We start from the raw sequence: 24,264 nt of genomic DNA on the forward strand, positions 1-24,264 counted from the left end.
AGAGAACAGACTCATTAGTTAAAGGTGAACTTGAGAAGTGTGCCAGTTTCAGAATGTGCTCAGTACTTCCAGAGAGCATTTAATTTATAACTTGGCTGTGATCTCTCTCTTCCATACCAATATAATAAAAGGAGGCTGAACTTTTGCTAAATCCTTTCAATAGCACAGCTGAGACTCCCCCCTACCCAGTGCCCAGCAGATGTGTGATTGACTCCCATGACCCCAGGCGCCCAGTTGGAAGAGTGAAGGATTAGAGTGAAGTTTTGAAGGACACCAGGGTGAAGAGGGCTGGGAGAAAATTATTTAACTTAGCTACTGCACTATAACTGAGTTCATACATTGTACCAAGACATAACATGGTTCATTTAGTTTTTTTTAAGGTGCCAGCTGAATCTAGCCATTGTGTGATTTATATCATGTTTTACAATGTGGCTGCATAACTTTGCCTCTGAGTGACATTCTAGAAAGGAGTGGATGGGGACAACCCAAAAAGTGAATTTGATGGGATTGTATTTATATTGAAATCTAAATGAAATGAAATCTAGTTAGTACAATACCTCCTTGGTCATGTATTTAATGATCTTTCCCCTTCTGTCATATTAAACATTAAATTTGGTGACAGTGTTTGGAGGTCTCTGTAGGCAACACCTAAGGATTTTAGAAGCTGAGCTTGTGGACATCTATTTTATAGTTCATTGTTATGTTAATTTACTCAACAGACCCAGCCAAAACTATGTAATGCAATCAGGAACTTGTAACTAAATTTGCTTGTGCCCCATCAGTTCTGTTGCTTTTATATCACACCCATTTGACTTCAAATGTATTGGTAGGAAATATTTTTGCTCCATACACTGACTGGAAAACTATAAGTGATTTATAAATGTACTAATAATATAATTCAACATATGCCTCTTTGTAAGATATTGAAAATAGAATATAGTTACAATTTTGTTAAAAGCTAGAGCTCATCTATGATTTCTTTATTTTTGACATGTAATACATATCTGGAAGATGCATTCTGAACTTATATATTTCATATATTCATATTTTCATATATTAACCCACGGTTATTTCATGAATAAACCATATTTCACACAACATGCTAAGCCATAAAATATCATTTACAAACCATAATAATTGGTTCAAAGATTATGTGCCATCAAATCGGTTTTGACTCCCAGCGACCACATAGATAGATTTTCTCCATGACGATCTATCCCTAACCTGGTCTTTCAAGTCTTCCAACGGTGCACTCATCACTACTGTAACTGAGTCCATCCACCTTCCTGCTGGTCGTCTTCTTCCTGTCTTTCCTTCCACCTTTACCAGCATTAGAGACTTTTCCAGATAACTGTATCTTTGTATAATGTGTCTGAAGTAGGATAGTTTGAGTCTTTTAATTTGGTGCAAAGAATAAGCCATAAATAATTTGGTTCAAAGAACAAGCCATAAATCTTCTTCCCTATCAAGATATTTGATCAACATTAAAATCAAGCACTTTAAAGTTCAATTGATTTAAATGATGGAGTTTAGGCATGTTAAAATATTGCATTATAAAACCAATGGAAATTAAACTGGCTTAACATTGCCTACATCCTGCCCTATTTAATTTAAACCTGTTTACATGATCAACCATTACTAAGGTTTAATTTAGTCCAAAGGATTCCAGGCATGTCCTTTGTTTTCTCATTGTTTTCTCATTTTTTTTAAAGAAAAGAAATTAGGTGCATTATGATTAATTTCTTTATTGCCTCAAAAGCAATTGTGCTATTATAATTTCATGTTAAGGGTCAAACTACACATTACTTGTTGTTGGATGGCTGCTTCTCTCCAGAGGATCTCCAAAAGAGAATGATTTACACCTGAGAGGGATTAGAGGAAGGATGGAAAATGTTAAAACTTGGACCTTCTACTTGATCCTAAAATCTTTTGCATTTCTCCATCCCTACCCACAGGTTTTATACCCACGGATGGAAAAGCATAATCAGAACAGAGGTGGGCAAGTTGTTAATTTGCTGCATTCCATTTCCATATACCAGGGAACTGGAGCATTTTGTGGAAAGGAAGAATTGGCTCCCATCCATCCACCTTGCTTCTCTATCTAAAGGGAGGGAGACCAAGGCTGGGAAGCTGCTTGGCAGTTTAACCCCTCCAGAGAGTGCATTTTCACATTCCAGGTGAAGTGTTTAAGTAATGGAAATACTTCCAGATGTGACTTTATTCTCAACAAACACTCAAATCTTTTCCTGGGTTTCTTCCACGTGTGACAGGGAACTGCTGCTGAAGAGTAATGGCTGATTAAGCCAAGTCCAAACTTCTCTCCGTCCCTTCTGTGCCACCACGCGCAAACAAAGCGAATCTGTTCTCTGTGCCGGAAGCAGAGAGAAGCCCAGCTCTGACCCAAATGGACGAAGGGCTGATATTGAGCCCCTATAGCAATTTTACAAATTACCAAAGTAATACAACTAAACAAAAATATACTCTGGATTATGGCTTTTGTGATAGGTGCGCAATTGTTTACCAGATTCTTTTGTGGAAGGAAAAAAATTCTGCTATAATCAAATCTCCCTTTTAGAGGCATGTTTACAAACTAGTATTCCAAATTAGCATGTAAATACACATAAACCTTCTGAGTATCCTTAGAGAAAAATCAAAGTGGACTAGAGACTAAGCTCTGCTTTAACACTAAAATCTGCAGATGGAGCTGCAAGTGATCATTTTATAACTCCTTCTCTTGCTCTCCAACACCTCTCTTGTCAGACAGAGATTACTGTATGCCTCCTAAAAGTAGCAGAGCCATGATAAGACAGAGCTCTGATGGCACACTTCAAGTGCACAATGTTCCAGCAAGCTGAAAAGAAATCAAAGAAATGTGCCAGGTATTAACCCCATTTGTGTCCCATCAGTTCTGGCAGCTTTCTTGGTTAGGTTTATTTGATTAATCAATCCTATCTTGACTGTATAGCTTCTAAGAGATATTCTCACCATGGTTTCACTTTAAAATTCATACTCAGGAATCTGGGAGAACATTGCTTTGGTGATCTCCCAATACCACAGACTCAAAGTGATTGAATACCCTAGAGCATGGTTCCTCAACCTTGGCGACTTGAAGATGTGTGGACTTCAACTCCCAGAATTCCCCAGCCAGCCATGCTGAAGTCCACACATCTTTAAGTCGCCAAGGTTGAGGAACCCTGCCCTAGAGAAACCGGAATGCGAGTGGCATTTGCTGCAGCAGGGAATGTGGCTCTTCATGGATGAGCCCGCCAATCAGTGATGCTTTCTTCCAAAGCTGCTCCATGTTGCTTCCCCTCCATTTTCCATCCCTTTCCTATAGTCACCATTCTGTGACCCCTAACTATGCTTATCACTATCGAATTGGGTTTTCTTCTTCATTTCTCCCATTTTCTTTCATTCTCTCATGTAGTTTTGCATACCCTGGAATTCTTCCAAGCTTACTGATGATATCACTTTCAGGAGTAACTAGCTGCTTTGATGATGTAAGGATATAGTTATTCTTACTCTGAGAATGAGTTAGTATGTACTGTATTCCAAAATGAACCCAAGAGAGGCCCATGCCCTTCAGCTATTATACCACATTATTTCTTTCAACACTGTGCAGAACCATAATAATGAGTGTCATCCTGAATCCAACTAGATGGATGTGTGCTGATATCATTCTTGGCTATGCACTTCGTTGAACTACTCTATCACAAACTGATTGCCTTTTGGGTGTTGTTTAAGTATAAGCACAATTACTTATTAGCTACCAAACTGTCCAGCATGGGGCTACAGAATGTCCCAAAATTCAACAGGGCCGTGTTGAAATTTCTTCTACAATCCCTTTGTTAAAGAAAAGCACACTCTTTTTCCCACCTCAATCTTGGGAAGCTTGAAAATGTATTGTTCTGAATGTCAGAGGATGGTTGTGGTTGTTTTGATTACACCAGTCCTCCATCAGTCCATAGCCTCTCCAGCTTCCTATGCTTCCTGATCTGAAAAAAGGCCCATAGGAAGAGTTCCTTGCTGATGTCTTCTCTTAGGATTTAACTGAAATGTTAAAAACCAGGGGATCTGACGTTGACTAGACAGAGTAATGTACATTGTGAAACAGGACATTCACACCCACTTCAACAAGGCAGCAAGAATCCCCAGCCCCCTTCCCCAATTTAATAGGATGTTATTCTCTTTTGGGAAAAAAAATGCTGTTTCTTTTCTGTCAAAATAAACAGTGCAAGTAAAATTTTGACATAGTACTAAAGATGCAACTGGTTGGGCAGCATTATATCACTCTCCATGGTTTTGGATAGTGAGAGTGTGATTATGGACTGAAACCTAAAATATAATGGATTAGGTGAGAAAGGCAGGTGGGGAAACTATGAGTGCTGTAAAAACAAACCTGATTTCTTCTTATAGTCATATACCCTACACATACCTGTAAAGTTCACTTCTATTTCAACTGCATTCTCAAAAGATGAATAAAAATTATGGGCTGTGCCAATGGTTAGAATATGTTAGAAATAGAAGTTATTTTATTTATTTATTTAATTTATTATCAAATTTGTATGCTGTGAGGTAGCTGTAGTTAAATTAAAGTTGTTAAATCTAAAAAACAAAATGGAGACTGCACCCTCTCCCCCTGCCCCGTCTTTTAGATATAACCAGGGTCACACCTAGCTCATCTCTTTGCCTAATCCCATCAGACCCCAACTGACCCTCCCTGCCCCCAGACAAAGGCCCCTGCAATCCCGTCTTACTAAAGAATAGAAGCCTCCTCACCAGCTCCCAGCACAGCCCAAGAGCAGCCCTAACAAGGAAATTGGAACACAGAGAAGCCCCAACTGTTCCATCCTCCATCAGCTTGATCTCAGCATCTCATCTCCTTTAACAATGGACTTCCCCAGCTTCGATTATTATGTTGTTAGGCCTCTTTGCCTAACAATAGAAATAATATCAGGTACACAGAGAGGAACTTGCCTAGCTTCCCCAAAATTGGCCAGCCAATCAGCTCCCTAGGAGTTCCTGCCTTGTAGCCCTCAACTTCTATCAAAACATTTGCTTTCCCATTGTTCAGGGCCCCTCTTTCTTCTAAAGCTGCCCCCCTATGATCATTGCAAAAAACATGGTTTCTTTTCAGTGTTGTGCTCCTTCTACAGAATGAATCCACAACAGTAGCTGGAGACACTATATTGTCATTCCATCTATCTATTAGCTTTAGTTTTACACTTGAGACCCTTGAAGGCCAGACTAATTCATTTAAAAAAGCTGAAATGTAACAATTTATCCAGCTATACAAGGAAGTGGACTAGCTTGGATGTTAAGATTAATTCATTACAAGCTAATGCAGGGTGTCAATTCGTGTGTTAAAATAGATATTCCCCCCCTTGAAGTCTGTCACAATAAGATCAAACATACCTGTTTCTCAAGCTACTTATTTGCCTCTGCTGATGTCTGTAGAAATGATAAAGGAGAAATGATGATAAATGTGTGATAATGTCATTGTTCAACAAGCTGCAATTTACATGCTTTTTTCAAGCATCCTGGTGTAAAAACGTAACTGCAACCTTTTCATGATGATGTTATTGTGTACATGTTGCCATTTTGACATCACTGCTTTTTGTAATGGATGCCACTGTTTGGATCCTGCTGAAGTCAGGAGGGTTTAAATAAGCCAGGAAACCTCAGTTGATGGTTTAATTAGTATTATCTCAGAATCAGGATCTTTACTTTGTCATTCTCCTAATAAACTAGATCATTAAGTCTCATCATAATCCTGTTTCCATTGTGTAATGACAGCCCCAGTTCCTGATTCTGGGTTCTTAGAAGAGCAACAAGCCACAGAGTTTGAAGACAACGCTGAACAAACTTTAGAGAGCTGTTCCTTGATCAGTTGAGCTACTCCTACTAATAGAAGTGAGAATCACTGGACAAAATGCACCACACTTAATAATAATTCTGGCTTATCATGAAATGCAAACAGGCCCAGTGAATTCTTAAACCTTCCACTCTTAACTATAAGCATATAAATGCAACTGAGCTTCAGTCCTGTAGCTTAACTAAGTGGAAACTTGATCCAAGTATTTTTTGGCCTACTTTATACAACACATGCTAAACTATAATGTCTCTATATTGCTGTTGCTTGGTGTTGGGTTAGTACATTTTGTGAACTCAGTGTGATGGAATGCTTAACAAATTGAGGGGGCAGCAAGAGTGCTAAGGAGGAAACAGAGCCATTACAAAAGAGATTCTGGAGTCTCAGAATAACTCCACCTTAATTACACTAGGTATAAGTTGTGGGAGATTTACTCTGGTAGGCTTTCAAGGTATTGTTTCTTTGCCCCACTATCTATAAAGATCTTCCCAGAAATCCAAATGCTTGTTTACTGAGATTGCCAGATCCACAGGTCTTGACACTCAATCACTATGGTTTGTGAACTACAATTTATAGTTTACCTTGTATGATGCCAGTCAGCTATGAACATACTGTGACTGAGCATGATGCGCAAGCCATTTCTTAAGTTGGGGCTCTTGACATAAACTATATTTTCATAAATTTTGTTGCAGAGCCCCTAATTTGAATGAGGGCTGTGGGAAAGGAGAAAATGATGTCATTTTACTTCCCTGGAACTCCAATGAACCGCAAAAGGAAAACCTGAAGGTGTGTGTGATCTGCCTGCCTGCCTGCCTGCCTGCCTGCCTGCCTGCCTGCCTGCCTGCCTGCCTGCCTGCCTATCTATCTATCTATCTATCTATCTATCTATCTATCTATCTATCTATCTATCATCACAAGATTTATAGTTTGGGGCTAATAGTACCTTGTATGTTTTGAGTAGAGCTATGTCACACAGAGGAAAAGTTAATTTCTCATACATGGTATCCTGTTCCAACCATGACGTCATGTGCTTCCTTAAAAAAAGCAAACTATCGAATTCTCAATACATTAGGACTATCAGATATGGACTACCAAAATCTGGATGGCCATCAGATGGTAGCAAAGAGATACAGAACTCCTCCCTTACACTGTTGTCATATAGTGATTACTGTATGTGGATATTTGCAGATCAGATATTAGCCCCATAAATGAATTGGGCAGTTTTTGCTTCTAAATACAGTGGTACCTCGGGTCACGAATGCTTCTGTTCACGACCAATTCGGGTCACGAACAGCACCATTAGCAAAATTTTGCTTCCGTCCGCAAACTCCGCATCGGGTAACGCACAGGATCCGTGGCCATTTTCCCTGCCGTGACACGTGGTTGTGGCTTCCTGTAGGGAGGGGGACTCTCCCTCCAAGCAATAACCGCCTCCCCACCCACCTTCCTGTCCTCCACGCCAGAAGTCGCCTCGAGCAAGGTTAGTGTTCTCTCTCTTCATACTGTACTGTACTGTATTTTGTTTCATATTTTTGTGGTTTTAAAAAAAAATACATATGGTTCAGAACGGATTAACCCTAATTACATTGAACCTTATGGGGAAATTTGATTCGGGACGCGACCAAAATCGGTTGGCGACCAAATTCGGAGGGGTCAGAACGGATTAACCATATTTACATTGAACCTTATGGGAAAATTTGATTCGGGTCGTGGAACGAATTAAGTTCATGACTCGAGGTACCACTGTATATTGTCACAAAATGTGGCTATACAAGTTAAGAACAGGGTTAGAACTTAATTTGCTATGCTGTTAGGAGGAAAAAAAAAATGAACCCATTCTGGGAATCTGCTTGGCAATGAAACTTCCTACTGCAAGACCGCATTACTCCCAACCAGCACGCTCCTTCATTGTTGCAAAATACAGTGAGTCATTCTCTTAACATGAGTCAGCTTGGAAATGATTAGCTACAAAAGAAGGAAAGAAGGAAGGAAAGAGAAAGGAAGGAAAGGAAGGAAGGAAGGAAAGGAAGGAAGGAAGGAAGGGGAGAGGGAGAAAGAAAAAGAAAGAAAGAAAGAAAGAAAGAAAGAAAGAAAGAAAGAAAGAAAGAAAAAGAGAAGAGGCTTGTATTTTTACTTGACTTCAAGGGTATTTGGTGATGATCACTGTTTCACAATAACTTCTTTTTCAATGCTCATTTAGTGTTGTGTGCTCCTTCTACACTTACAGTTTGTGCTGAGGCTCATCCTGATGTCTGTCTCCTTAAAGTTCTCCACTTGAGCAAGTGCCCAGGAACTTTCTGCTTGTGATGTGACTTGTTCCTTCCAGGGAGAACTGCTCTATACTGACTGCATCTGAATGGCTTATTTGGGGTGGTCCAACTGATCCATCTGCCATAAATAGAGAAACTGCTAGGGCAGAACAAAAGGCAGAGCAGGTCCTTCAGGACTATGTCAAAAGCAATTTTAGCATTTACAAGTTAACATTCATTGTTATATATCACTTAAACAAAATAGGAAAGGTATGAACACCAGGGGAGAAAAAGGAGAATGAGCTCCCCCTGAGAAAAAGGACTTGTTTTTCCACATTACTTTTCTGTATGTGTGTTCTGAAAACAGAAACATGGCTAGAATATTTGTAAGTTTGTAGTTTGTCACTGGACAAATGCTTTCTTATTTAACCATGAGGTGCACTGAGAACATTTCATCCCAGCCTCAAAACTATCTGGTACTATGAGAAAGAAATCGATACTGGCCTGAAATATTTAAGATCCACTCATTTGGAGCTTGTCTCCTGATATGTACCTTAAAAAGGTGTATCAGCAGCAGGAAGTACAAGGGATTCTGTTAACATCTCAGTTGGTCAACCATGAATAAGTTAACCTTCAATGGGTTGTACCAACACAGCCTACAAGTTAGACCACCTGAATTCTGTAGGGTTTAGTTTCAAGTCATGCACAGAGCGCTATTTGAGATCTTGGTCTGCAGGAGCAGGACAATTAGGTGACAGTGTTTTATTTCAGTTCATACTGCGGGATTGGAATGCTGTCTGTTCCCTGCCCCGTTTGACCAACTAAATAAATCTCATCCCTCTTTGCAAATAAAAGGCAGCATGTCAAGGAAAAATGTTATATACAATTTACTTTACCAACTGCTAGTTGCAGTAGTATTTACCCAGGGAAGTGTCCAAAAATGTGATCTTCTTCTGGATGACATTTGATCAAGTCTGAAGTCGCACAGTCCATTCATCACCTCTGAACTCAAACTGGCTAACTAACTAGCAGTGTTGCAACAGGAGCACAGAAGAGCATTTTAAAGGGGGTGGGGGCAGGGGGTGGTGAAATCCAGTAGGGAACATTTGGAACAAACAAGGAGTTGCTCTACAGTACTCTTTTCACACCCTCCTCCTCCTCCTCCCTTTGTGGCACTATGAGTTTCCAAATGCTGTTTGTAGATCACATCGTTTACTCAGACATAGCTAGACCACACTTTGGGGGGACTTTAGTGGTGGCAAACCTGAAGGAAACCTTGTTCGCCTCCAGATGGTAATGAATCAGGTGAGGGTTTCTGGTGGCAGATCAGCCCTTAGTGATCTTGTTTCCCCTTGCTTCATTAATTTTGGGGAGGGGGGAGTGGGAGAGCCTGAATGCAATTAAAACTATGCAATCCATCCTAGAGGACTCGGTTTTGGGGCTCCATTTGTACTTGAAGCCACCCCTCAACTTTCTTCTCATTGGATAAGAGTTTCATAATTTTAATGGGTGTGGGAGTGTGTGTGTCAGAATATAAGAGTAATTAACTACTTCATAAATGCTTGCTGTTTTAACTCTGCACGTTCATATAAAATCCATCTGTTCATGGTTTGAATATTTAGTTGCATGTAGTTCCTGTTTGGAAAAGAAAACTTGCACAACTTTGCTGGAATGACAATCCTGCAGAACCCCTGATGTTGATGTTAAATCAGCAATCCCTCCAGCACACTTCCGAGCAAGTGCTGTTGAATGGAGTGAAATTTAATCTTCAGTAAACATACATAATCTTGTGCTGCACAGGCATGATCCAGCTCAAGCGAAAACGTTTTAAATTCCAATGTCCGGAACAGTTGGATAGCTGATGAGTTTCTTTTAGGGGAGTGTTAAAGGCACAGAAACAAAAATGATTTCCAGGCGTGGCTGTACGAATGGGTTGCAACTAAAACAGTTCAGAGACTTTTTTAAATTACACATTCATCGCGAACTTCTCCAACCTGGTGCTCCCCAAACACGTTGGACTCTTAACTCCTATTATCCCCAAGCAGCTCGGCCTTCAGTTATTATGGCTGGTAGTAGTAGAAGCCTACTTCATCAGACGCATACTCATACCTTCAACTGGCAGGTTTAGACGTGCCATGGAAAGCGGGAAAAAATGGTTAAGCGAGAATCAAATAGCAGCGGAATGCGAAAAAATCAAATCAATTCGATTAAAGCTAAAAAGGGGGGTTTGGTCGGGGGACGGTTGTTGTTTTCAATACGCTCTGTTAATGTTGACCTCGGTACTGTCAGAACTAGGAGAAAACTGAACTTGGCTTGCCAGTTCTAAGAAGTGAGCGAAACGTTGCATAACGTGAAGCATTCCAGCCATCTAGATAGCTGGCAAACTGAACTGCAGCCGACATTTACCAAAAGCGGAAAGATTTGTCTTCCGAAGAAACGCACATTTTCCCCAAGCCGGATTCGGCCAACCGACCCGCGCTGAGGCCGCAAGGAAACCAGCTCCCCCTCCGCATCGCGCTCCGACTCATCTAAGGAAGCAAAGAATCCGGAGCCAAGTGAGAGGAAGGAGGAGTTTCCTCTGACACGGGCTCTTGGTGTCCATCATCGCCCAAGCCCCGCCCTCCGCCCAATAGGAGGCCTGCGCCGCTCTGATTGATGGGTCCGTGCGCGAGTCCCCCGCAGGGGATGTTTCTCTCCTAGCACGAGGGGGTTAACCGAGGAGTCCGGGCACAGTAACTTGGTGCGTTTCTCTTGACGCGCGCCCCGGACGTCCCCGGGACTGGAGCGTCAACTGAGCATCAAAGGGCTGGCGCTCCCCTGTCCAGCGCCCCCCGCCCCGTCCGACAGAGGCACACAAGGAGGCGGCGGCGGCGGCGGGCTACGCTGCTGCGCGTGGAAGCGCCGTGGAAAAAGTTTGCAGGAGGCAGCTTCCTCCGAGTCGAACTTCTGCCTTGACAGATCTCTGGAGAGGAGGAGGGGGAGCAGCTCGCCCTGGTCCTGCGCGAGGGAGGCTGGCTAGGCTTCTCTGAAAGGGAATCCCCGTTTTCAAGCGTGCTTGGTAAGGATGCTGGCTTGTTCGGGCAAGAGTTGCTCCGGGACTGCTCCTCCGCTTCTGTCCTCGCCGCTCGGGAACAGCCACGAGCACGCACGCTGCCTGGGTTGACTGCCCACGCGCAGACCCGAGTTTGTGCGCGAGCGTGTTTACAAACGCCCGGACTTTGTAGTAAGGGCGAGTGGCTTTCCTGGCAGGCTTAGGTCAGCGGAGATAAGAGGCGCGCGCAGCGCTGGGAAGGGCAGAACAATGGACGGGCTCGGCTGCGGGGCAGGGGTTTGAGCTGAGTGCCCCCTCCGGGGTTCCTCCGGGGTAAGAGATCAGGACGGGAGAAGCAGATCCCGGCCCTTTCACCCCGAAGTTGCTTCACTCGCAGGCACGGAGCGGTTCAGTAATTCTGCAAAGAAGCTGAAAGCCTCCCGCTCCCCCCGGACGTTTGACAGCTCCCTGGAGTGTCAGAACACGGCTACGGTCGCGTGTCGCGCCCAGCCATCATCATGTGGTTGTTTGAGATCGCTTTCCTGTGTTGTGTGAATGTAGCCAGTTGGGTATATTCAGTAAACGGTGGTTAAGTAAGCCCTGGCTTAGCGCGACGTGTGAACCCAGCGTGTGTTTTCGGGCAGTCCGCGTCCTGCCTTGAATGATGCCTTCAAATCCCTTCATCAGCGCACCTTCCCTGGGAGGGTTTCCCCTCCTCAGAACGATCTGGCTCAGTAGATCGGCTCCAAGGTAACTGCGCATTAAGCTTTACTCCTAAATAGTATTGCAGACTTCTGGAGCCCAGCTGAAAAATGTTGCAGTGCAAGATGCAAGCTAGTTAGCCCAGGGCCTAGTGTAACCGAGCTCTGTGCAGCTGTCCTAGAATCAAGGTGTTGCACAGTGCGTGGTGGGCTGCAGCTACAATCTGTGAGGATAATGGGTATTGTAATCCATTTACAGGGTGCCAAATTTTAGGGGAAACTTAATCTTAAAAATAAACAAAGGCTCAGTTCAGGTAGGGTTGTGGTAATTAACAGAAGCTAATTGGCCCTTGATTTTGATTCCACCCCCGGCCCCCCCTTACAAATTTAGGCAAGTGACCAGAGCAATTGCATTGTCCTGGCATGTTGTTTACTATTACACAATTAGTATTATGCACTTGAGTTCTTGGCTATGATTACAGGTTTGATTTGAAAGCATCTGAACTATGTCACTCTTACTATGTTTAGATCTTGATAAATGCTCTTAAACTTCAGGGACCGAGCTCTTACTTAACAGCAATTCTTCACTATTTTTAAACCATGTAGCAAAACTGCATAGTGCTGCAGTTTGGTTCGCAGAATATCAGATCACAATGGCTTTTTTCACATTACGCTTCCTAAAAATCCCAGGTTCTGTCTTCAGGAAGGGAACTGAATTTTCTGTGTGTCCCTGGGCAATTCTGGTTGTGTGGACCCAGTGAACTAAACTGGAGCCCTGGGTCCACTTCCTTGGAAATATGTGACAATAAACTTGGTTGGAGTTATTCCACGTAAGCTAACGGAGGAGTGAACAGTTAGATATGCGTTTTAAAATTGCTAGGTGAAATTACAAGGGAGCAGTTTATGGGAGTGTAAACTCACGTTTTCAGGAATGCGTTGTGTGTGGGATGCAAGCATTTGGAAAAGTGTGGCATCCTGCACCTGAGCGGGTGATAGATACTTCCCTAGAGACAATTGCAGTTACAACCAGCTAAACCACTGGGAAGCCCACCAATGTCATCCCAAGATGAAAAGGTTAGTTGATGAATTTTGGATGACATTGGCTTTTGTGGTTTGGGATCGAGCGATTTAGTATAAGATGCCTTTTAGACAACAAGAGCTTAATGATGATTGCAGTTTCATTCCTGTGGCCATCTCTGTCATTAACGCTACACTCTAGGTCAGTGTTTCTCAACCTTGGCAGCTTGAAGATGGGTGGACTCCAACTCCCAGAATTCCCCAGCCAGCAAGGCTGGCTGGGGAATTCTGGGAGTTGGAGTCCACCCATCTTCAAGCTGCCAAGGTTGAGAAACACTGCTCTAGGTTAATACAACTTTGTGTGCTTTGAATAGGATTTTCTTTATTTGCGTAATTAGACGTATAGCCTGTCTTTCATTTAGGAGCTCAAGGTGGTGTGCATAATGCTCCCTACTCCTCTTTTCCTTCACAACAACCCTGTGTGGCAGATTGGGCTGAGACAGAGTGGCTGGCCCAAAGTCAGCCAGCCTCCCTCCATGGCTAAGGATGGAGTGGAATCTGGTCTCCCTACTCTTCATCCAGTGCCTTCATTGCTGGGTGATTCTCTAAACAGCCTCTCTTTCCTTCAGGGCATTCACAGTAACTGACTGTGGATTCCCACCTTAAGCAAGGCCAACATGTGAATCCAGGCAGTTTTGTTTGTTTGTTTTTACAAACCCTTATTAACTAAAACATGGTTTAATGGGCTGTGTGAATCCAGAGAAGGACGTGTTGGCATTGCAAGTGCAGGTGGTCTCCTGGTTAAGAATGCCTGGGTTACAGATGACCTACAGTTAAGAATGGAGCTTATTGTAGCAAAATTTGAGTTAAATACACAGTGATTCAAGTTAATTACATAATGCTGCTTATATAGTATTATACAATAATACTGTTCCGGCTTACATACAAGTTTGACTTAAGAACAGAACTTGGGAACAGAACTCGTTCTTAAATTGGGGACTACCTGTACCAGCATCTGGATCAGGTTATGTGGAGTAATTTTAGGATAGGAGATATTAATAAAATTGCTTTGTGGATAAAACTCTAGCACGGCAAGCCTTTTAGCCATGAATGCAGATTTTTATTTTCAGCGGGTCAAAACATATTTGCTCATCTGTCTTTAAACAGAAGGTAATTTGCCCCCTTATTGTTTTGCCATAAGCTGGTAGAGTCAAGGAAAGTAATGCTGCTTTAATGATGAGAAGCTGGATTCTTCACTGAGCTTGCTGAATTTTGTCTGCTGAGGCTCTCGCATCAGTCTTTAGCACTGGCAGTCACTGACTCAGAAAGCAATGGCTGTGTATTTCATATCAGTACTTCATTTCTTATGCATTTCAATTAGATTTGCCACCCCCCCCCCACTCCAAAAGGAGGGATTTGTGTAACAACTGCAGATATTTTGGAGGGAAAACTTTTTCCAGTCTCTGGAAATATGGTGATGGAAAAGCTTTACCCATAAAACAGCTGCTTGGCACACAGCTGTAATAAGCTTAGAAGCCGTGCTGGGATAATAAGTTATCAGCTTTTAAGTATATTTTGTAATTGCATTTATTTCTAAGACTACAATCCTTGGTATGTTTGGAGGCAAGGCCAATTCATCTAAATGAGACTGGACTTTTAAATAAAAGTGCACAGGAGCAAAAGGTGAGACTTTGGGGAATTGTGATTGGCTTTTTGTTTGATGATGCCTAAAAATGTTCTGTGAGAGCCAGTTTGGTTTAGAGGTTAAGGCACTAGGCTAGAAACTGGGAGACTCTGAGTTCTAGTCCTGCCTTGGGTGACCTTGGGCCGATCACTCTCTCTCAGCACTAGGAAGGAGGCAATGGCAAACCATTTCTGAAAAGTCTTGCCAAGAAAATTGCAGGGACTAATCCAGGCAGTTGCCAGGAGTCAAGAATGAGTTGAAGACATGTACACAAAGTATACAGGTGTCCTGTAGCATCCAAAATATATCCCTGTGCTGTGCAGTTGCCATAATGAAGAAGTCATTCTAAAAATGCGCTGGTTCACAGGTAGATTACCCCGCAAGATTTTGCTGATAATATCTCATGATTGCCTAAGAAGAACTAATAAATAAAATGTAGTGGGAGGGCTGTGGCATAACTCACATGCTTTAGGTTATAAAGACCCAGTATCAATCTTGATGATCAGTCAGTGAAAAAGAATTGCAGCGGAAATGTTGGGCGAACAGGAGCTGCCAATAAGTACAGACATTGTGGCTTATCCAATAAACTCTTAGCCATCGTTCATTAGGTAAACCACATTTAAGCATCTTCAGCCATAGCTTATAAACCACAATAGCACAGTTGCTTAGCATGCTATGCTGAAATCAAGCAAATCACTTTATGGCTTAATGTGATGCATGAACCAGGTTAATAAAGAGCTACATGGACAACAGCCTTCCCTGTTATAAGGCAATCTTCTGTAATCCCATGTACAGTATAATGTGGCTTTTAAAAGCTGTCATAATTATGTTGGAGTACAATTGGCGAATTCATTATTTTGATAGTTACTTGTGCAACATTTCTACAAAGATTCTTGATTGCTCTTTTAATAAACCATGATAGAACAGAAATAATTATTTTAACATTTTAGGGCAATATTCCAAAGTTGCTGTTCTCAGTTGACAGTCTTTAATTACTCATAGTTCTCTTAAAAACATTGAACAGCTCTTTGATATTATTCATAAGATTAAGCAGTATGCTTATACAACACAAGGTGTTTAATACACTTTTTAAAGAAGTTGTAATTTAAAAACTCCATAGTATTTCAGTAATTTAAAAAACCAGTGGTAAGTAATACTGTCCTCTTATTTGAGCCTGCTCTAATATAATTTGTTCAAAGGCAGACATTTGTATATCAGCTATTTCTCTACTTAGTGTTTTGCAGCCACAGAAGTTCACTGGCTTATTGGAAGAGCCTTGCAATAAGGCTTTGCAGAAAATTGCAGCAAAGGATCTTCATGTTTGGAATTTGTTTTTCCCCAGTAGGTTTCTTGAGCAGAAGGATATTGACCCTGAGGGCATGTTACAAAGTTTATCTCTTCTCCCAGGCTTCCTCTGAGAAAAAGGTCTTTCTTTGAGTGGGGAGAATCTTTGGGTCGAACTGGACATGACAATAGCAGATCTGTGTGCTTAAATCCAGATTGGTTGCAATCACGTATCAATTCTAGGGGTAGAGGGACCATTTAAACACCCAGAGGAGAATGAGGGGTGCTAGATCCTTCTCAGTTGTTGTTGCACAATGTTCAGTTGGAGCATGGATGATGATGGGGTTAGAGAGAGATATGGAAGAACAAAATCTTATGGGTGAGGGAACCACTTTGCTTTGGTGTTAAAATCAGAAGAGGAGGGGGTACCTTAGAGTCAGTGTTGATTCCTGGCAACTGCCTGGACCAGTCCCTGCAGTTTTCTTGGCAAGGTTTTTCAGAAGTGGTTTGCCATTGCCTCCTTCCTAGGGCTGAGAGAAAGTGACTGGCCCAGGGTCATCTAGCTGACTTTGTGCTTAAGGCAGGACTAGGACTCATAGTCTCCTGGTTTCTAGCCTGATGCCTTAACCACTACACCAAACTGGCTCTCTAAAATTGGAGACCTCTCCTAATTTCTTTGTGGTGGTGTCCAAGGTAGCTTTTATAGCAGTAGGTCTGACACTGTGCAATTTACATAGTTTTCAGGTTTAATTGAGAAGAAATTCAATCTGTCGCTGATAAAAATGTATGCTGGCTCAGCTCACATGTGAAAAAAAATAGAGCAGGGATCATTTTACCCTCTTGCCACCTTATCAGCTCCTTGATTGTATGTCAGAATGTCAGACAGCTAGATCTGTGCTATCTGCTGTGTTTTCCCTGTTATGTGCTCATCTCAAGTTGGTGTCCTCAAATTCTATCATAGTTTCCTAAACCAAGAAAAGCTATTAAAGTAAAACAAGTATCCTTTTTCCTAGACTAAGCTCCCTTTTTGTCCTTGCCCTAGGGCAAGCAGGTGAAAGAAAGGGAGGAAAGGCAAAATATTGTCAAGAATATATTTTAATGGAGGGATTGTGAGGAACTCAAATTGTAGAATAGAAGTTTCTCCACCATGCAGAAGCAGCTTTGTTGTATTATCAGCTGACTGACATTTTCTTGGCCTGATCCAATCATAAATTGTAATTGGGCCAAGAAGGAGCTTATGCCTGTATGTCTCCACGAGCAGATCTCCTTTTACTTTTGGAACACATTTGATGCTTAACAATAAAATGCATCAAAATACTGTTTTCAATACTGTACATTCTTAAGTAATGCTCTCTAAATGCAGTAGAAAACAACACTCGATGTGATTTTAACTAGCACCCTTTAACTCTCCAAAATGATCAACAGCTTTCACACATCTGTTTTGGTTTTTTAGAGAGGCAATAATCTCCAAATGTGACAGTTATATGCATCCAAATTTTTTGAATTAAAATTATGACTATTGTAGGTGTATCATTAATAATAATTTGGCAGAGGGATCTGGGCAGGTGGGATACCCTTACAAGTTTCTATTTGCACAATGCAATACTAATGTTCTAAAGCAGAGGTGTCAACCCAGCTAATATGTGGCCCCACCTGCCCCCTGGAGCCTTCTGTTCTTGTACTACTAAAATTCGAAAGCCATCAAATCCTCAAAGTTAGCAAACCATTAAAAAACATAGCCTTTCTATTTTCAGGGAGGAACAAAAAAGAACAAAAGTAATAGGTGGTTAGCCTTGATTAACATATTTGAAAAGTATATCTGTGTGTGTCTCTGTGTCTGTGCACATGTGCTTGTGGGGGGCAAACTAGCAGAACAAAAATCGCTATGTATCCTCTTCCGTATGAATGCTTACCACCTGCAGCCTTGGCTCTTGAAAATGATGATGAGGAGGAGGAGGAGGAGGAGGAGGAGGAGTGGGAGATGTTACCAATAAGTTAGTCTTGTCCTTTTCTAAAGCACCCTTTCCCAACCTAGTGGTTTTGGCCCTCTTAACTGGAAATCATGGAAATCTTGTGGTTGTGCACTTGTGTAGGATGCCAATTTGGGGAACACTTTTCCTGAACATACCATTTGAAGGGTCCAGTCTAATGAAATAGTCTCTGTAGCTAGGCTGGCGGAAGACTTGGTACATGTGTTCTGCATGTATAGAGGACCAGGTTCAGTTCCTGGCATCTCCATTGGGAAGATCTTGGAGAGCAGGAACTGAGAAATACCACACTGGAGATTATGACAAGGAAAACCTTGGCCATCTGCCTTTGCCCACCAGCCAAAGAAGTACAGAGCCACTAGGGGGCTATGTCCCAGGAACAACACCCCTGCAAGGAGGAGACCAGTCTGGCCCTTATATGTATTTATCGGAGAGCAGCTGCAGGAAGTTAGCTCTGCCTGTCACTTTTAGAAGGAACACCCATTTGAACTGGTGTCTGAATTTACTTTTTCCCTCTTCCTTCCCAATTCCTCTTCCTTGTGAGCTTGATGTCTAAGCTTGAGAGATTCATATTTGTAAGTCCACCTGACAGTTTTGGAAGGGAGAAATGTTTTCAGTGTCAGGAAAGCCACTGGCAGTTGGAATATAGGGTAGCGTATACGACTGAACAACAAAAATACACTGATGTAAAAGAAACTATTCAAATATTACACACACACACACACATATTTACATATATTTCTTAGCAAGAAGGAATTGTCACATTAATATACTCATCTTCATTGTTAATAAGGCTGTGTTCACTTGTTCGGAGACTTAGTCCGTGTTCTACATGCATTAAAATGAGTTTCAATAGAGCAGGTAGAACATTCTGAATCTCTCAAGATTTGTAACAATGAATGTCTGTTTTCCCCAGCATGCATCAAGGATTTGGTACACACAGTAATTTCTGGAGACTAATGAGAGCAGCTTCCCACTTAGTCCCTAGCCCTAATCTGGCATTTTTAGTTTGATAGCCGTACAGTACAAAGGCAATGGGAAGAGAGAGGCTCACTGCAGGAGGAGGAGTCTGGGAATTCCTATCTTGATTGCAATTAATTTCCACTAAACAGGAAGCCAGTTTGGAGTGGTAAAGCTGACAAGATTGGAAAGTCTTTCGCATTCAGTTAAATCATCTTCACTTCTGCAAAGTGGCAAAGATGTTTTTCAAAGAGCAGCACGAAGTGTTAACGGGGTCTGATTATGCACTACTGTTGTGTTTTTAAGGTCTGCAAAAAGTTCACAACATTTGGGTTTGTGGGTATTGTTTTGCCATTGCAACAAGAGGGGGATTGTGAACTCCCATCTATGAGGCCCAAATATGTAGCTGGTAGCAGAGTTTGCTTGGCATGGGAGAAGCAGAGGAAAGCTGCCGTGTTGCACCCTCTGGGACCGAAGCCCAGGAAGCCTTACTGCTGTGCGTCAGTCGTATGCAAATGCCCTTTCTTGTGGTATCTTCCTTTCTTGCAATTTTGCAGAATAATCATGGAAGTGTCGGCAGTGTCAATGTGCACATACATGTGTGTGGCTGTGCAAACCTCTGTAGGTAAGGAACTATATGGATGTTGTGTACATGGCTATGGCCTGCCAGTTACAGGAACCCCAGGCTGGAACAATGTTTGCATGCTATTTTGCTCTAACAGATATAATTCAGGGTACTGCATCATGATTATCTAATTGCAGTTTGTTCTCTTATGCCATAAGACTTGCTGTTTTACATGACCAAAAACTTTAAAAGCACTTTGGGGGCTGTCTTTGGATCAGTTTCTTGGCCTTTGTTTCTCTCTGGGAGTATCAACTTTTACGATCTGTGCCTTGTAGTTACACAGCAGTGTGTTTCCTCCTAGTGTAGCTCTTGATTAGCTAGCATGTAAAGCCCCGGATCCACTATTTAGAAGGTTTTTGGGCTGAACCTTCTGCACCCTAAGGAGGAAAACAACAACAGATGAACTCTATGTGGAATGTTAATGACAACAGCAATTCTGCATTTACAGTGTAATGTAGGAACTCTTCCTCTCAACAGCGTAAGTATTCCTTCAGTGCCAAGAGATCTTACTCTTTTCCATAAGAAGCACTTAGCTCAAGTTTGAGCAGATGGCCAAAGCCAGTTTCTTAGCTCTTGCATGTAAGGATGATTTAGTGTTAAGGCTGTGAGATTAAATTGGTTATGCTTGGACCTTGAAAAAGACGTGTTTGGATTGTAAGAGAATAGTTTATCTGAAGGTCACAATCTGCAGCTAGTGAGTTTTCTTTAAAAGAAAGAGGACATATTTTTGTGCTTGCATCTGTGGTGCAATAACCAGTGGCCGAGGGAGCTATGGCTGAGTATTGAATTGGGTTTATTGCATTCCAATTACAGGTAGTCCCTGGGTTAAGAACGCCCAGTTTAAGGACAACCCATAGTTAAGAACGGAGCCTACTGTAGCAAAATGTGAGTTAAATACACAATGATTCGAGTGAATTACACAATGCTACTTATACAATATCATACAATAATACTGTTCTGGCTTACATACAAATTCGGCTTAAGGACAGACCTTGGGAATGGAACTTGTTCTTAAACTGGGGACCACCTATATATCGATTTAGTAGAGAGCAATATATTTCCCACTGAAGCAAGCTACGTTCTTTGGGGAATAAAGGGATTGCCGTGCAGCATACTGTATATATGTACTGTATAGTAGATTCTGGTGCATTATAATGATGCCATAAAGAAAAGTATCTAGCTGCTTCTTAACATCTAAGTCAGAAGAGAGATTTTCTTGCCCATATGAATGGCCAAGAGCTGAAATTATTTTAGTTCCTTCGCTAGTACCATTTCATCTTGTAGTGGGCATGGAATAGCCACCCAAAATTAGTGCCAAAGAGATGCTGTTTGGCACTATGAAGAGATACAATCTCAGCTGCCAGCAGAGACCGTGAGCTAGCAGTCACTGAAGGGGTGAAATTGATTGTAAGGGGCTTACATTGCCGAAAAGTTTGCAAGAAGAAACAAAGGCCTGACAACTGGCTATTTAGCAAACAGGGCAATCAATTTAACAGAAGCTTGAAGAGTACACCACTTCAGGATAGGCGTTTATGGAGAGAAACGGCCAGCCAGCAAGGAAGGTGGCAGAATTGATTGACTATACTTCTGGATTATATGAATCAGTGCTAGACTTATAGAAGGCATACGCCCAAACAAGCTGCATTGCAGCTTGCTCATACAGTGTCGAATGGTTTGAGTACCCCCCCCCCTCCAAGTATTTAAGCACTCTGAACCATTTGGAAAGCATGAAGGTCCATGATAAGTTGTGCAATTCTGTCAAGGCTCTGAAATGTCATTTCAAAAAAGTAGATTTAGTAGTTATGATTTTGGATAAGGACCTGGGAGATCCAGGTCTTAGTCAAATCCACGCTGAGCCTTAGAAGTTCACTGAGAGACTTTGAACTAGTCAGTGTTTCTCAGCCCTGAGAAATATAATATTATAAATATAACATTGGAGGGAAAAATTCTGTGTAGTTCTTTGAGCTTCTGGAGACAAAATAGAGCACACATGAAAGGAATATATGAGCAAAAACTATTCCTTTTTCTACTAATAGTTTAGCATTTGTTTTTCTGATGCTTCAAATATACTGTTTTCTCAATATGGTTCACTGCTCTTCCTGGAATACTGACAACCAGCTTTATTAAAGGCAAGCAGAGCCTGACCTTCTATATGAGAAAACGAAGACCGTTTCTTGTCCAGCTCAGTTTTGAGTACATTCTTGTCTCTGAAAGTTAAAGTAGCGTCACCATTTTTTCCAGCCTGGCACCCTCCAGACGTGCTGGGCAGCAGCTCCCTGTGGCCTGGTGGAGAGTAGTGCCGTGTGCCAGGGAACATCAGGTCAGAGAAGGTTGGTCCAGCCTCAGAAGTCTTGTCTCGGTGCAACTCTTCCTAGATTGACAACAGCAAACCTGATCAATCCGCCTTCTGTATCAACTCCAACAAAAGCCTCCTACTTTTTTTTTCAAAAGCAAGTGTTTCACTTTTAGACTTGCGATTAAGAGAAGACACAATTGGAGGGAGAAAGGATGACTCCTCTGCAGAGGAAGTTCGTTTTGACTCATTGTTTTAGAAGTGTTGCACTTAAAAGCCTTTTCCACATGTGTGGGAGAAGTTTCCTAATTCCGATACACGTTTTTAATCTTTTGTGGGAAGTTGCTTAGATGACTGTTTTTGCTTTTTTTTCCCCCTTAATGCCAGAAAGTTAGCTTTAGTTGTTCTGGAGACGTCTACGGAACAAAATGGTTCTAACTGATGTGTGTGTAATGTAGCAAACTTTCTAATATTTAACCTAGCCAACTGCAGGCCTCCTCCCTGTTTGTGCACAACCTTTGGGTGCGAATTTGCAAAAACCGTAAAGAGGGTATGAAAACAGAAGGAGAGGCCAATCTGGAAAAGATTAAGCTGGCTTGTTTCTGTGATAGGGAGTTTCCCATAGAAACTTTATTTAGATAGTATTAGGAGCTTTTATCTCTGAAAATTAATTGCATCAAAGGTTATGAGACAGTGACTTAGATAAGACCTTTTTACCTAGTTAAATAAACATGATAAAATATATCATGTGGGTGTTGCTGTTTTGTGATGAATATAAAATCCCTTGCTGTGATTGCCTATGCACAGTTTTGGTTTGAGCCAAACTGAAAGAAGATTAATGGGATTTTTAGAAGTTAGATTTAGCCCGTGTTATGATATGCCAAAACCAGGAATCTTCTTCTGTACCTATTAACAGATCATTAGGTCAAAACAGAAAGCGAGAAATATGTATAGAAGTACGTAATCATCTTCAGACCTTGCTTGAGAATTTGTTTCAACCCTGAAAACTGACTTCATGGAAGAAAGGGGCTGTTGTGTGAATAAGTATGCCAAATAGTAAGCTCGGTGCTATGTTGACAAAAGATTGTGCAATCTTCCCTATAGGTGATTTCTAAACAGATACTGTAAATACATTTATAGGGTAATGCAAACCTGGGAAATAGGCATGCAAAGAAGGATTAATTTTCTTCCACTGTCGCCTTAGCCCTTATCCAAATCTAGATTCTAAGGATTACAATTAATCTTTAAAATATGCAAGAGGTAAACTAATTAAAGGTTTCTGTCTCTTGTCTACGTTGACCTTTAAACAGTATACTTTTTCCATCATTGCGAGATGCATCATCCTTGAAGGTTTAAAATAGGATTTTTTTTTTTTTAGGCTGGTGAGCACATTTAGGATTTTAAGAAAATGCTGCAAATGATGTCAGCCCTTTGAGGTAGGCCAGACCAGGAAATTGATTCCGCAAGTATGTCTGGAACCCCATTTTATTGATTTAGGCTTAACAGAATCTTGAAAGCCTGACAGCATTTTCCCTTCCCTTCCTCTTATACCTCACAGAGTTAGGGCAGAACCAGTCTGAGTTTCTTCCTAATGTTTCTTCCTAATGGTTTCTTTATTTCCCAGGCTTAGAGATGCTTCTGTACATGTTTTTGTAACCATCACTGCATAACTTCTCCAGATCATCTCTGTGGCTCTCTACACCCATGGACCACAGAGAAACGTAGGGAGATAAAGATAGAAGGCTGGGTGAGACTAACTCTATTATGAAATAGCGTGGGCTACCCAGTTCTGAAAAACTACCAGTCAGGTCCATCAGAAAGGGGGGATGTGTGTGTTTGTGTATGTGTTGTCTGGTGGTGTGGAAATTTTGCCTATCCTGGTTTTAAATACAGTAGTAATATGGATAAATTTTATTTCTGAGAGAATATATAACTAGGCACTGTTAAGTTGTGCTAGTGGTGTGAAGTAAAGCAGCATCAAATACTACTCTAGAAATGTTTTTCTCCCTATTGTTATTGTATGTGAGTTAGATGTTACCTTACATTGTATTAAATCACCTTGTTGGAACCCTCAATTGTCTTGTGGCCTGAGCTAAACTATCTCACACAGATTAAGAGCATTACTGACATAAAAGCATATGGTGGAATCCCATGATACAAAGTTGGGCCAAGGCAAATTTCCTGTTCTGAATAAGTTGAAGGCCCCTGCTATTGACCAAACATTTCAGTGCAGCTTTTCTAGCCCTGTCAATTTTAGGAACGTAGCAAGCTATTTTAAATGATCTCAGAGTGTTCCTTCGTTTAGCCTAGGGTGGGTAACCTCAATATTGGGGCATATTGGTGATTTTGAGAGCATGTCATGTGGACGTTCACAAACATCCATTTGTAGAAATTGAACTGGTAAGATTGCTTTCTCTCACCTTCTCTAGGCCCCACAATGTTTCCTACTTTTGTTAGGGTACATTAGCAAGGGAGCCAGGTTAGGTATCTTGGTCTTAGAATGGCTAGGTTGATCCAGCTGATTAATATCTACACTAGCCACTCTCCCTGGATTGCCAGA

General features: G+C 41.6%; 1 protein-coding gene and 1 long non-coding RNA gene across 5 annotated transcripts in view; one reads left to right on the plus strand and one right to left on the minus strand.

Moving 5' to 3' along the window:
* Positions 1-963: 963 nt before the first annotated feature.
* Positions 964-10,834, minus strand: LOC148214156 (uncharacterized). Of its 3 annotated transcripts, none has more exons than XR_015798578.1 (4): positions 9,044-10,834; positions 8,098-8,281; positions 5,416-5,451; positions 964-1,862 (listed from the first exon to the last, which is right to left on the minus strand). It is a non-coding gene; the product is annotated as an uncharacterized LOC148214156 (long non-coding RNA). The 3 variants fall into 3 exon arrangements; XR_015798577.1 differs by having other exon boundaries at positions 8,098-8,260; positions 9,044-10,697; XR_015798579.1 differs by having other exon boundaries at positions 8,098-8,278; positions 9,044-10,697.
* Positions 10,835-10,886: 52 nt separating this feature from the next.
* TGFBR3 (transforming growth factor beta receptor 3) overlaps positions 10,887-24,264 on the plus strand; it is a 150,790-nt gene continuing 137,412 nt past the window's right edge. For both annotated transcript variants that reach the window (XM_007428108.4, XM_015888053.3), the window contains exon 1: positions 10,887-11,179. The gene's annotated coding sequence lies outside the window, so the exon portion shown is untranslated. The remainder of the gene's footprint in view (positions 11,180-24,264) is intronic.

Source organism: Python bivittatus, unplaced genomic scaffold, assembly GCF_059951505.1.
Source record: "Python bivittatus isolate LINGU-HERP-01145 unplaced genomic scaffold, Pbiv_v1 ctg000700_np1212, whole genome shotgun sequence".
Taxonomy (NCBI): domain Eukaryota; kingdom Metazoa; phylum Chordata; class Lepidosauria; order Squamata; family Pythonidae; genus Python; species Python bivittatus.